We start from the raw sequence: 14,243 nt of genomic DNA on the forward strand, positions 1-14,243 counted from the left end.
CCTCCTCCCAGCCAAGGTCATCGAGAAAACCGTCAACAGACAGCTAACCTGATACCTCAAAGATAACAGAATCCTGGACCCTTCCCAGTCAGAGTTCCGTAGTAACCACAGCTCCTAGACTCCCCTCATCGCTGCCACCGACGACATCAGGACCCTGCTGGACAACAGCGAGACCGCAGCACTCATCCTTCTAGACCACTCTGCCGCCTTTGACACCGTCTGCCACCGCACACTACGTGCATGCCTCCACACCGCAGTGATCCGAGACAAGGCTCTGGATTGGACCACCTCCTTCCTCTCCGGCAGAACCCAGAGCATCCACCTCCCCCTTTCCGTTCCAAAGCCTCCGAGATCATCTGCCGTGTACCCCAGGGATCCTCCCTCAGCCCAACGCTCTTCAATATTTACATGGCCCTGCTCGCACACGTAGCCCGACAGCACGACCTCAACAAAATCTCCTACGCCGACGACACTCAGCAGATCCTCTCCCTCAACAAGGACCCCATCACTGCCAAAGCCAACCTCCACGAAGGAATGAAGGCAGTCGCTCACTAGATGAAGACCAGCCGTCTGAAGCTGAACTCGGACAGGACGGAGGTCTTCATACTTGGCTCCAATCCTTCAGCCTGGACAACTCCTGGTGGCTGACAGCACTGGGGGCAGCCCCGACACCCACCGACCAGGCACGCAACCTGGAAATCATCCTCGACTCAACGCTCTAAATGACCAAGCAAGTCAGCGCCGTCTCCTCCTCCTGCTTCAACACCCTCCGCATGCCCGCAAGATCTGGAGATGGATCCCGACAGATACAATAAAGACAGTCACCCAGGCCCTTGTCAGCAGCAGACTCAACTACGGAAACGCCCTCTACGCGGGAGGCCCGACCAATCTCACCAAACTACTATAACGCATCCAAAATCCACAGTCACATCACTCCCCACCTGAGAAACCTGCACTGGCTCCCCGTCACAAGAGTATATCCTTCAATCTCCTCACCTATGCACACAAGACACTCCACAAGACCAGCCCAGCCTACCTCAACAGACGGCTCTCCTTCTACATCCACAACTGCCAGCTACGCTCGGCTGACCTCTCATTCACCGGAGAACAACCACTGGTGGGAGATCCTTCTCCCACCTCGCCGCCAAGACATGGAACACCCTCCCACTGAGCCTATGACAGACCCAAGACCTGCTGACCTTCAGGAGGATACTCAAGACCTGGCTGTTAGATCAGTAGCGCCCGCCCCCCCAGCGCCTTGAGACCCTCGCGGGTATTTAGTGCGGTTTACAAATGATTGATTGATTCCCACTCCAGTTTATGCAACTGTAGGGAAAGCGTAGGCTTTCTGAGGGGTTAAATTTACTATTCCCACTCCAAACAGGTCAAAAGTAGAAAAAGCTTTGGACTTAGGAGCGGTAAGTTTTACTATTCCCATACAGTCTGTGCAACAGTAGGAAAAGTGTTGTACTTCAGAGGGGTTGAATTTACTATTCCCACTCAAGTCTGTGCAACAGTGGGGAAAGCATTGGATTTTGGGAGTGCTCAATTTACTATTCCCACTGTAGTCAAAGCAACATCAGAGAACTTACCTCACTTCAAACACATTACATATTTGAATAAACATATTAATTTAGATAAAATATACAATCCTTAATATGAATGTTACTAACTAAGCAAAAAAAAATATATGAAATAAAAAGCAATTAAACAATTTACATGATTAAACAATTTAATAATTAATTATCTAATAAAAGAATTGCTATTTATTACTTAATAAACTTTCCACACTATACCCCTAAAAACCTAAAATATAACTAAATTAAATAAGCATAACACAATTTATATAAATGATGATCAATTAAATAATTGATTAACAATTAAATATTTGTTAATTCATTATTACTCAATTTATGTCACACCCTATACCCCTACAAATCGAGCAACTCATAACTATGATAGAACTAAAATAATTCAGATTTACATAATAGACATAATTAATTATCAAATAATTCATTAATAATAAATAAATAAATAATTGTTAGGACATGATAGCTTTGATGTGGAATACATATGTAACTGCGATTTAAACCGAGGCACTGTATGTTACGGGATTATACCAGGGTTAGGTATAATCTTTCTTGTATTTACTCTGAGGGGTTCAAGAAAGGATGGGAAATTGTCATTATATTGAGCCTATGTTTGCAGACATTGTCTGTCTCATGTCACTTGAACACTTGGAACCTTTATGAAATCAATCAAATTTGTTCCCAAAAAATAAAAAATAAATGTTAATTCATTATTACTTAACTTCCCACCAGCCCACACCTAAAATATAATTAACATCAACGTTATTAGACAATGTACAGAATTAATAATCAGTTAAATTATTAATAATGAATTAATATTTATTATTAAATTATCATCACTTATTTAACTTCCCACCCTAAACCCAAATAAACCGATCAGACTACTACAGCACTATAAATGTCCAGTAGCAATAAAAGGAACAATTATAAATCACTTAAAATTACAGACTATGGGGGTCATTGCGATGGCGGGCAGATCGCCACCGCCGGCAAGGTGGTTGCGATCCACCCGCGGCGTTGGTGATCCGCCCGCCATCACAAGCCCATTTACCCACCAGCAAATTGGCATGGCAGTGGGTACCACAGCCGATGGAAAGTCCGTATTCCGATTTTCCACCGGTTAGAATGCCGGCTGGGTGGAAAAGGCACACAATATGGTGGCGGTGCCTTGCAGGTACCACCATCCATAATATGATGTATGTGGTACATATGCCATTCAATGGCGGAGACTCCACCATGGAAAGGCATACGGTAAATGGTTTTGGGTGTCTGTTGCGGGCCCTCGGTGGGTGGGGGGTGGGTGGCTGCACTTGGGGTGGTACCCATGGTACCGCCCTTCATTGGCATGCACAAGGTGGCAGGCACCGCGCAGTGCCTGTGAAATGAAATGAAATGAAAATGAAATGAAATGAAAAAGGTGATTTGTATAGCGCGGCTGCTGTCCAAGAGACGTCCAGGCGCCGAGTGGAGAGCAAAGTACTCTGAGGAGGGGGTAAGGTGCTTAGTTTCTGAAAAGGAAGGTTTTTAATTCTTTGCGGAATGAAGAAAGAGTCTGATTGGATCTTAAAGAATGGGGAAGGGAGTTCCAAAGCGTGGAAGCGTTGAGCTCGAAGGACCTGCCTCCTGCCCTAGATCTTTTGATTCGGGGAACTGAGGCAAGGCAGGTGTTAGATGATCGGAGTTGTTTGCCGGGGTAGTATAGAGTGAGAAGGGGGTGGTTGATCTGGGGGCCAGCTCTGTAGAAGGCTTGGTGGGAGATACAGAGCGCCTTGAATTTTATTCTTTCCCTGACCGGGAGCCAGTGGAGAGATCGATTCCCTGCCTTGACTGATTCTCTGCGGGGTATCTGTAGTAGTGTCCTGGCTGCACAATTCTGGGTCCGTTGAAGTTTTTCTAATACATATTCTGGTGCTCCTAGGTAGAGGGCATTGTTGAAATCAAGCCGAGATTGAATGAGGCCCTGAACGACGATTTGTTTGGCTTCGAGGGGTAGGATAGGGAGGATTTTTTTCAGCATCCGGATCAATCCGAAGCAGGTTGCTGAGGTCTTGGTTGCCTGGGTATTAAGAGTCAGGGATTTATCAAGCCAGACTCCTAAGCTCTTGATGTCCTCCTTTGGAGATGGGGGTGAGCCCAAGCTGGGGGGGCATATCTGTAAAATGGTGGTTGGGGAAGGGGGGCCGAGGAGCAGGATCTCGGTTTTGTCCCCATTCAGTTTTAGAGAGGATGCCGTCATCCAGCTTTTTATCTCTTCCATGCAGGATGCCATGTTGACTTGTGGGAGCCCGCTGTTCTTCTGTGCCAGGGAGACCACGAGCTGGGTATCGTCCGCATATGATATGATCTTGATACCATATTGACGAACGATCCCAGCCAGCGGTCTCATGTAGACATTAAACAGCGTGGGGCTCAGGGAGGAGCCCTGTGGCACCCCTTAGCTCAAAGGTTTGCTGGTGGAGCAGGAGTCGCCATCAAAGACCTGGAAGGTTCTTCCACTCAGGAAGGATCTTAACCATGCAAGAGCATTTCCAGAGACTCCAAGATCGAAAAGTCGATGCAATAGAGTTTCGTGGCATACCGTGTCGAATGCGGCGCTGAGGTCGAGGAGGACCACTGCCACTGATCCCCCTCGATCCAGGATCTTTCTTGATTCCTCTACCACAGCTAGGAGAGCTGTTTCCGTGCCATGTTTTGGGCGGAATCCTGTTTGGGTGACATCCAATAGGAAATGTTCTTCGAGGTGTTTGGTTAAATGGTGATTGAAGTGCTTTTCCAGTATTTTACTTGCCCAGGGTAACAAAGAAATGGGACGATAGTTGTTGGAGTCGTTCACGTTAAGGTTGGGCTTTTTTAAAAGTGCTTTCACCATGGCCATTTTCCATATGGAGGGCACGATTCCCTTTTCCAAGGAGCAGTTCAGTAGCTCTAAAAGGGTGGGAAGAATTGTTTGGCTATCGTGAGGGGGGGTGCTGGGTCAGAGGGAGAGCCAGATTTGATTTGAAGTGCAAGAGTTTGAAGCGATTCCAGATCTAACGGTGGGATGTCACTCATGGTTGCTAGACGCAGAGGGGTAGTATCTGTTGAGAGCTGGGGCTCATTGATGATTGGGTCTGATGCAGAGGTGGTGAAGGAGGAGTATATTTTGTTGATTTTTTGGTGGAAGAAATCGGCTAGATCATTGCATCGGCCGATAGGATTATCGGCTGGCACTGAAGGGTGGGAGATTTTGGAGAGGGTTTTGACGATTTGGTAGATTTCTTTGGGCTTAGATCTGGCAGAAATAATTTTTTCATTGTAGTAGGTGGATTGGGCTTTGGTGATCCCAAGTTTGTATGCTTTTATGGCTTCCTTGTATCTGGCTTTGTCAGTGGTGGTGTATTCAAGGCGCCATTTCCTTTCCATCCTTCTACACTGACGTTTGAGTTCCCTTAGTTCTTCTGAGTACCAGGGAGAAGTTTCCTGGGCTCTTTTTAGTACTGTTTTCCTCATGGGAAGAACGGTGTCAAGGGAATCCTCGATCCACTCATTAAAGATACCACTATCCAGTAGGGGATCCTGAGTAAATGAGGGTTTCGTGGCCATAAGTTGGTTGCCCCATTGCTCTAGAGGAAGTTTTGACCAGTTCCTCTTAGTGTGTGAGGTGGGGATTTTAGGGGTGTGTTTGTGGGTGGACCAGGTGAGTGGGATGAGAAAATGGTCTGTCCACGTGAGCTGAGTGATGGACCCTACTGAGAGGTTGGGACAGTTACTGAAAACAGGGTCTAGCAGATGTCCTTTATTGTGGGTGGGATTTTTAATTAGTTGCTCCAGCTGGATGGCGGCTAGGCTTGAGACTAGCTCATTAGTAGTGTTGTGAGACCGGTCGTCAAAGTGCAGGTTAAAGTCGCCAAGTATAGTGAAGTTGGCGGACGACATGGCGGAAATCGCTGCTTGCGAGGGAAGTGCCAAGTGAAAGTTGTTTCAAAGGTCCTGGGGGCGGTATAAGAGTATACCTGTTAGGCTATCATTGGGAGTGAATTTCAGGCAGAAGGACATACTTTCACAATCCGGAATTGGATCCGGCGTGTAGTGACACTGAATTATGGATTTGTGTATGACATTAATCCCTCCTCCTTGTCGCCGAGTGCGGTCTCTGCGGGCAATCTAATAGCCGGGAGGGAGTGCTTGGATTACATCCGGATCGCAGTCAGGTGTTAATCAGGTCTCAGTTAGTAAGACAGCGTCGGGTTTCTTCTCGTCAATTAGTAGAAAGATTTCTGCGCTGTGTTTAGGCAGTGATCTGCAGTTTAGGAGTAGTATGGTGAACCTTTGTTGCTCCGGGGTGTGTCGGTACAGCTTGAGACTAGAGTTACAATGAGGGCAGGAGGTAGGAAGGGACAGAGGGTGGTGGAGGTGGTGACAGTGGGCTTCCTTGGGAGGTTTGAGTTTGAGGAGGTCACTAATGCTATATTGGGTTCTAGTGAGGAAACCAGGGGGGATAGCCCTTGGTCCCTGACGGTCGCAGACGGGCTTGCCTTTGGCGCGCCCTCGGCGCGCTGACGGCGCGCCCGCTGCGCGTCCTGGGGAGGCACATTTTTAATGCAGTGCAGGGGGCGTGGCCTCACGTTTGTGGGCGTGGCCTGCGGGCTTTCGGCGCAATGGCGACCGTTCTATCTCCACCCCGTGGCAGCGTTCAGATCGGCTGCTCGGGACTGAGGAGATCGGTGACAAGGGTGGGAAGTGCTCAGGAAAAGAAGTAAGTTTTAAAAATAAACACACAAGTATTAAAAGTAATTTTTAGAAAATCGCGCTTTTCAGCGTGCTCCCGGCTTCCGCCTCAGGAGTGCAGTGTCTCTTGATGTTGTCTGGCGTCAGCGCGCCTTTTGTAGCGGTGCAGGGGGGCGTGGCACATTTGTCACGTTGAGCATGCCAATGCACAACAAGCAACTTTTACATTGCGGCGGGTGCTGCTTACAACAGCGCCCACCGCAATGTAAAAGATGTGGGATGCTACCGCCAGGGTGGTGGTCGCATCCTAATTGGCCCTGCGGGACCACTGCACCTCTGACGGTCGGTTCCGTTTTCTGTTACGTTGGCGGGCGATCATAATGGGGCCCTATATTTAAAAATATCATTAACAGTTATACAAACAAAAATAACATATTAAATTACTTTGTGAACTAAAATACATTAAGATAATTAAAAGAACAATACTTTTGACAACCATATTATTGAAAACGATATTTCCAACAAGGATATTTTTAACAACAATATTATTTACCTAAAAAATTATATTTTTGCCAATGATATTTCTGCATCACAATATTTTTTCCTGATATTTACAACTCAATATTTTGTCCAAGTACAGTGCACTCATGTCTGAACATAGAGATTGACTGGAGCCTGACATACATTTGAGCACAGAATGTTGAATTTTTTTTTCCACCAGTGCCCATTGTAATGAACTCTCTCAATCAATAGAGCGTGGAACAAATGTGGATGATGACTTGACGGTGTCCCACCTTTACTTAATATCCTTGGGCCCAGGCTACTGATCAAAAAACCTTGCACTGGAAAAGACAAAATCAGAAGTTAACTTCATTCAACAGGATCGGTATCTGCCCCATGGCAGTCATGATGACTGCTGCCTTTGCTGCATGACTTAGACCTAGGGCCTTGTGCCACCTATACCTCACTGAGGATACAATGGGCTCATTTATAAGTGGAGAGTTATGAGAAACCTGCCAAAAATGCAAAAGAGGCGGGGCAACAGCTTATTTTTTTATGGTGGAGCTTCAGTTGGCTCTACTGCTGAAAACACCGTATTGGCGTGCCAGGAGCCAGACAACTGCCAACCTAAGGAAAGCAGACGCCCCTTAGTACTTAGGGCAGACCGTGCTGCGTTTTCCTGCACAAGACTGTCCTGCAAGGCTTGGCAACCTTAGCTACTATGTGCTGCTTTTGGAGTTTGCTCCTGAAAAGGAACAAACTCTAGATGGATAAAATCATGAAATCATGATAGAATCTATGTTTGTGATTTCAAGCAACCTGACCATATTTTCTGGAAACTCAAAGCAAAATCTTTTACTCCATGTTTTTGTGCTGGCTGTCTCCAATGCATGATGAATTAACTAGTATACATATGTTGCAAGCAGTACCATTATCCACCCTGCAACTGTATGATTCACTCCGATTCATAGGTTAGGGTCTACAATTTTTATGAGGTTGATCTCAGAAATCGGTACCGGTTGAAAGGTATCATTTCAGCCTCTGGAGTCTGGACTATAAACAGTATCTACATTTAGGAACAATTACTACACTGGAAGCTTGCCCTTACCTATTAATGAATGTGGTTCTATTCTGTTTGTTTAACACTCTAAATGTACACTAAGCTAATGCTGTTCAATTATCTGTCCAACCGTTGGAGCACTGGTGTCTGACTTGTGGATCACTGAATGGTTAAGCTGGTCGGGTGGTAACATGTTATTTGTGTGCAGTCTATCACTGCTTGCTAAACTTTCATTCTGGAAATTGATTGATATGTGACAATGGAAATTCTATAAATAACTGCAACTGGTCCTTTCAAATCTGCCCCAGAAACTTTGGAATGTTTACAACACTCATTGGCACTCAAGGGCATTCAGGAGAAATTGTATACATATGAAAAATTAGGGATTGATAGAGCAAGAATTCGCACGTAAAGCGTCTTGCTTGTACTCATGAACCTTGAATAACCATAATGAACTAAATCAACTTGTTTGTCTTACTAATTTCCCTTTTATTCTGACATTTGGGGTATACAAGAGATGCTTGCCTATGTGTTTATTAACCTTAACAAAGCTTGCCTCTAAAAATGGCCGCTGCTTGGCGGGATTTTCTTCTGCGCATGCGTCGGTCACAATCAGGCGACGTGACGTACTCGCAGTTCTGGTGGGAACTTTTCGCGCTTGCACACTTGACTTAAGATGGCCGCTTTGTGTTCTCACATGCCAAAGCTTGTCTTGCCGCTTTCTGCTTTCTGTTCGTATCGCATTAATAATAATGCTATAGTTAATATAAAGTAAGGGGAGTCATATAGGGATTCCTGGTATACAGTGCAATCATTTATTTTCTATGTTCTAAATTGTTTTCGCTTACTTTACATGTATTGAAAATCCATGAGCATGCGGGATGAAATTACTCCATATTGAACAGCCTTTCTGCGCATGACAATCTTCTGCCGGTGGCATTGAAACCCTGCCAAGCCAAGGTCCCAGCCAAGATGTGCCTGAGAAGATGCACCTTCGCCTAGCAGAAAAAGCTGAACAGTTCTAAATGTATCATAATTCATAGATGCACTATTGTAACGTTAAGATTTATGTCATGGGAACCCCAAATTCAATAGGCGGTCCCAGAGTATGCTAATTAAGTCTTGTAGAAGTGAAATGTGGTTGGTGTGTTGACCTGGCCTACTTGTGGACCAATCAAAATTGGGGATTCTTACACTTGCAACATTTGGGGGGTGGTACACTGACCCAAAAACAGTATAACTAGCCTAGGATTAGCTAAAGAAATTGTCCGACTTGTCTGAATAGCTGACCTGTCACTGACCCAACGCACTCAATAGGTGACTGATACAGACTGCTGCGGAGCACTCTGTCCGTAATTTCCAGAGACCCAAAGCGGGGTTTTGAACCTTAAGTGCTGGCGGAGCACTTTGCTGGGGAATTCAATAATCCAATCGGGGTTCTGACTAATAGCTGCAGAGAGGGTGGAGCGCAGGCGTTGCTTCCGAACTGCGGGTGCTGGTCTTACCTTGGTGGTCCTGTCCTGATCCTTACTTGGTTTCCCTGTCCTGTCCTGGGGTGTCCGTTCTGCACCTGCTGGCCTACTGGCGACTATCCTTCCTTGGGGTTTCTCCTGTACTTTACTGACCCGTGGCCAGGGTTGGTCTTCACACCATACTAGGTAAATATAGTGCTGAAAGTCTACTCTGCCTCTTCTATATTTTCCTTTCTTTGCTTTAATAAAGTCATACTCTTGCATATTTGATTTTCCATGCTTTTCGCACTACTAAATGAAAAGGTCATACATTATTGTTGTTATTCTAGCATGTTCCATTTCTTACCCATCCTTTAAGCACATTCCTGCATACAGTTCATGATATATAGATGTTCCTTTTCTTTACCCTCCTTTAGCAAATTATAATAAATCTGCATTGAAATAGTAGCGTGTATGTGCCACTTCTACCCTTCCTAATAGTCACGTTATCTTTCGAGTCTCCATAGACTGATAAAATTCTCGTACTATGTCCACTTTTGAAGGATATATATATTCTAGTATGTTTCTTATTTTCCCCGTCCTTTAGCTGCTCCACGCCTAGTCTAAACCTGAAAATTCTTACTAGCCTGTTCCCTGTTCTTACCTTCCTTTAGACTCATTAAATGGTTGGTCTCATATACTTCCTTTATGGATACGTGCTCTTTGTAATCTTGGTTATTGATTGCTTACTTACTGTAAATCTTATGCTTTCGGAATCTGATGAAGTTTAGATAACGGTTTTAAAACTTCCTGTGTCTCTGGTTATTATCTGAGTGCAAATATAGACAAAGTATGTTTGGTATCTGCCTTTCCTTTTACAGCTAGCTCCCTGATCCATTGTGGTCATAGGTACCCGTAACGGTGGATTGGTAAGTCGGGTACACTGGAAATAAAATAGGTAGGAACAAGGATTACTGGTAGTAGAGTGCAGAGTCGCCCGATTTATGAATATGGTAAATTGGAAATTATATGGGCCCGATACGTGTGTGGTAAAATTATAGTCGGGAGACCTGCGCGCTCTATCAGTAATTTTCTGGTATCAGAGGTGATGATTAGGGACTAGTTAAAGGTAGGTAAAACTAGTTAAGATAGGTAGGTAGGTTATTTGCTGCTAATTGTGAAAATATTGCTGCTAAACGTTCGAACGAATTTATAAATGTTTTATTGCATTGAAAATTATTAAATGTTTTAATTTGGTTTTCTTGCTGTTATATTGATAAATGTACTAATATTACTCGTTAGTGACTGTTATATGTTTGTCTGGAATCCCCGGGGAATTGAATAGCGGGTGGTGAGGAGACTCCACGCCGTAGTCAGGTCACTTGCTAGAGGAAAATTGGTGCAGGTTAGGCAGAACTGGAAGCACTAATTAGGGTTTTCTGAATGTATGATTGAATAAATGGTAGCAAAGAGTTCGCTGGCAAAACCTCTATTGTGATATAACCTAGTAAGGGTCACACGGAAGGAGTAGCAGGTTCGTCTAAGCTTGATTGATAGCAAAGGAGTTCCCTAGTGAAACTTTTGGCTTAGTATATATCCCGCAGTGGATGAGTCGAAGGAGTAGCAGGTTCACTAATGCTTGTGTGAAGAGTAGGCAGAAGGGATCTACTCGTAGTATTTGAAAAGTAAATAGACGTAGTTTACTTGCAGTGAAACAAATCTTTCCTTTCTAGACACTCGAGTACAGTGGCGAATGTGTTTTCGTTGTAAATTAAACTGAGCACTTGCACTTTAAAGGGTAGAAATCATAGCGTTTCTTACCTTGTGAAGGAGGGAGTCAGTTGCGGAGCTACACTGACGTAATTTTGTGCCGCGCTGGTATTGGTCGAGACAGCGGGCGTATAGCTCAGGCGGAATTGTAAAGGAGGGGTGAGTGCCGAAGCGTGAGAATCTGTCTTGCGAAAAGGCCGCGCACCCATTGGTCAGAAAATTTTGCAACCACCGTGTTGATTGGTTGTTGAAAAATAAAAGACGCATTTGGATTGGAAGTGATTTTGTAAACAGAGTCGCTTGCGGAAAAGTATATGTGGCATTGGTATACTCCAGAAACTAGACCAGATCCACGGTATTTTGGGTTTGGAAAAGATAAGTGGAAAGGTCGTAAAAGCGTCATGTACGGAGAAAAAAGAAAAATGACCTTAGTAAGCAAAGTAAAGAATTATTTCAAATGGGACAAGCCTATCAAAACTAGAGAAGGAGTTGTCATCCCACCTCCTAATACTCCCGCATCATTCATGATGTTTGATAAAGGGTACCACTCTTGTGTGTGGTTGGAAAACTGGGTGGAATACACTAAAAATGACAGGGTTTTGGCTTTTCCGTTAGATGGTACTTTAACAGTAGAATTTTGTTTAATTTGAGAACCAGAATGAATGATTTACATCCCAGACCTAGATTAACGCAATTTGAGGCCTTAGAGGAGTGGGAGATAGAGGCTTTTGAGCGAGACAAACCCAGAATGGACAAGGGGTTAACTAAATGGTATCCAAAATTGAAACAAGAAACCCGAGAGAAAAAAATGAAACAATGGAGACAGAATATGATAGTGGAGGGACTATACCCTGTAATAGCCCTAGAAGCGCCCCTGGGAGAGAAAAGGACTGAGAAAACCAAACATTTGATGACCAGTGGGGATTCAGATGATAATTATTTGGAGGAAATATTAATGAAGAATCCACCTCCTTATAATGAAGGTTCAAGGCCTTTAATTGCTAGGGACACCTGTCTGAGACCACCTTATAGTGAGGAGTCAAGGTACCTAAGTGAGAGAGACTCCTGTCTAAGACCTCCTTATGAGGAAGAGAGAAGGCCCTTAAGCACAGGAAATCCGTTTCTGAAACCTAATTATGGTGAAGGACCGAGTATGACACATCCTACTACCCCGAACTATACCCCAACTTTGACTCCGCAGGTAATACACGAAAACTCCATGGAGAGGGTACTGCAGGAAAGGGAGCGAGAGGCCCTAGCCAAAGAGAGAACAGAATTAATCCAGAAAATATCCCAGCTAAATACAAGTCCTGAGCCCTGACCATCCCAGTAACTATTGGACCAGTCGTTCCCTTGTATGGGGATAAACAGGGGAGTCCAAAGACTCTGGTTATTACCCCAGCTGTAGTGTAGCCGAGAAAAGAGCCCTTAATTGTGGATGATCAGGCGAGTGAATGTGAATCGGAGATTTCCTTCATGGATTTACCGATCAGAGAGCTAAGAAAAGGTCCGCAGAGAAGAAACACTCCTTTCACTTCAGGAGAAATTTAAATGGAATCAACTTCAGGTACTAAAAATGTCACAGTAGTGACTCCTGAAGAGATTGAGAGATGGAGTCGAGAATTAGAGAAACAAACTCCTCAGTCAAAGCCACTAGATATTTACAAATTAAGAATAGAATTGGAAGAACTGATGGCTGGAAATGTGGGGTTAGACAGACTAAATACCTTTTTGGAGGAGGAGTTGCTGTTTATCTGCAAGAGTATCACCCGTAATACTAGGGTGTTCCATGAGAAATTAGTGGACACCGCGGCCAGTATGGGAATAGATATTAGCAAATCAAAAGTTTTGCAGAAACCATATCGAGCAGAATTTTCTGACAGAGATTTGGAAAACATGAATGTGTCAGGGAGAAAGGTGCAGATCAGAGAATTGCTAAAACTATTACAAAAGTGGGGAGACTTAGAAAAATGGAAATCCAGGTTGGCCAAGAAAAAAGAAGATAATAGGTCAAAACAGATGGCTTCCGAGTATGTCTTGAAAGAAGCAGACAAAGCAGAAAATTATATCCTATGCGGGAAGTGCCAGGTGGAAAGTATGTGCATGTTCCATGGTCCCGACAAGATATTGTGTCCTTTACCAATGATTTCCCAAAATTACGAGAGAAACCTGTAGATTGGTACAGACAGGTAGAAAGGTTTGTGAAGGTGCAAAAATGCCTGTGGAAAGATCTGGATTGGTTTTTCGATATCGTAGTTCCTGTAGATTTGTGGACAGAATGTAAAATTGCGATTGGTTGGCCTAGTGAGGAATTCCCGAGGGACCCTATTACAGGAGCTCCTTCCGATGAAGTAATGAAAAAATACCATCAAGTAATGTTACATCTGAAAGGGAAGGTGCCTGCAAAGGAAACTGATTGGACCAGAATAGATAGAACTACCCAGGATAGAGATGAAACTGTGCATTCTTATTATGAACGATTGTTACAGGTGTTCAAAACGTACAGTGGCCTACATAACATTCAGATGAAGGACATGACCCATTTCATTTACCGGTTTGTAACAGGTTTAAGACCTGAAATTTGCCAATGCATCAAAGACAATAAAATATGTTGGCAGTCTAAGAAAATTGATGAGGTTTTAAGGTATGCCAAATACTGTGAAGATGAGATGGCTGACAAACGAAAGGCCTTAAAGGAAAAGGTCATGTGGGCACAAGTAAAATTAGCAGAACAACAAGAAAAACAGTTGAGTAACATGAATAGTAATACCCAAAATCAAGGTTCTGGGGGTGGAGGAAAACCCAGAGTAAAAATTAGCAGAGAAGAAGCCAAAAAGAAATTCCCCTGTCACGGATGCGGCCAGATAGGTCATTGGAGAGACAAGTGTCCATATGCACAGAATGGTAATATTCAAATTAATGATTTAAATCCACAGACGCAGGATGAGAAACCACGAAAGACCCAGCAACAGGTAAAGCAGAATCAGTTGCCTCGTGCACCTAGGCAGAATTATAAAGGCAAAGCGCAGCAGAGAGAAGACACTGAAGTGTGCGAAGGAAGGGAGGATAGAAATGCAGCTGTTTCACAATTCCTGTTAAACGACACATTTCTTTGTGATGATACCTACTGACGGTGCCTGAGGGGGGAGGACAAGGAGTGCGTAC

This window comes from Lissotriton helveticus, chromosome 2_2 (assembly GCF_964261635.1).
Source record: "Lissotriton helveticus chromosome 2_2, aLisHel1.1, whole genome shotgun sequence".
NCBI classification, from domain to species: Eukaryota; Metazoa; Chordata; class Amphibia; order Caudata; family Salamandridae; genus Lissotriton; species Lissotriton helveticus.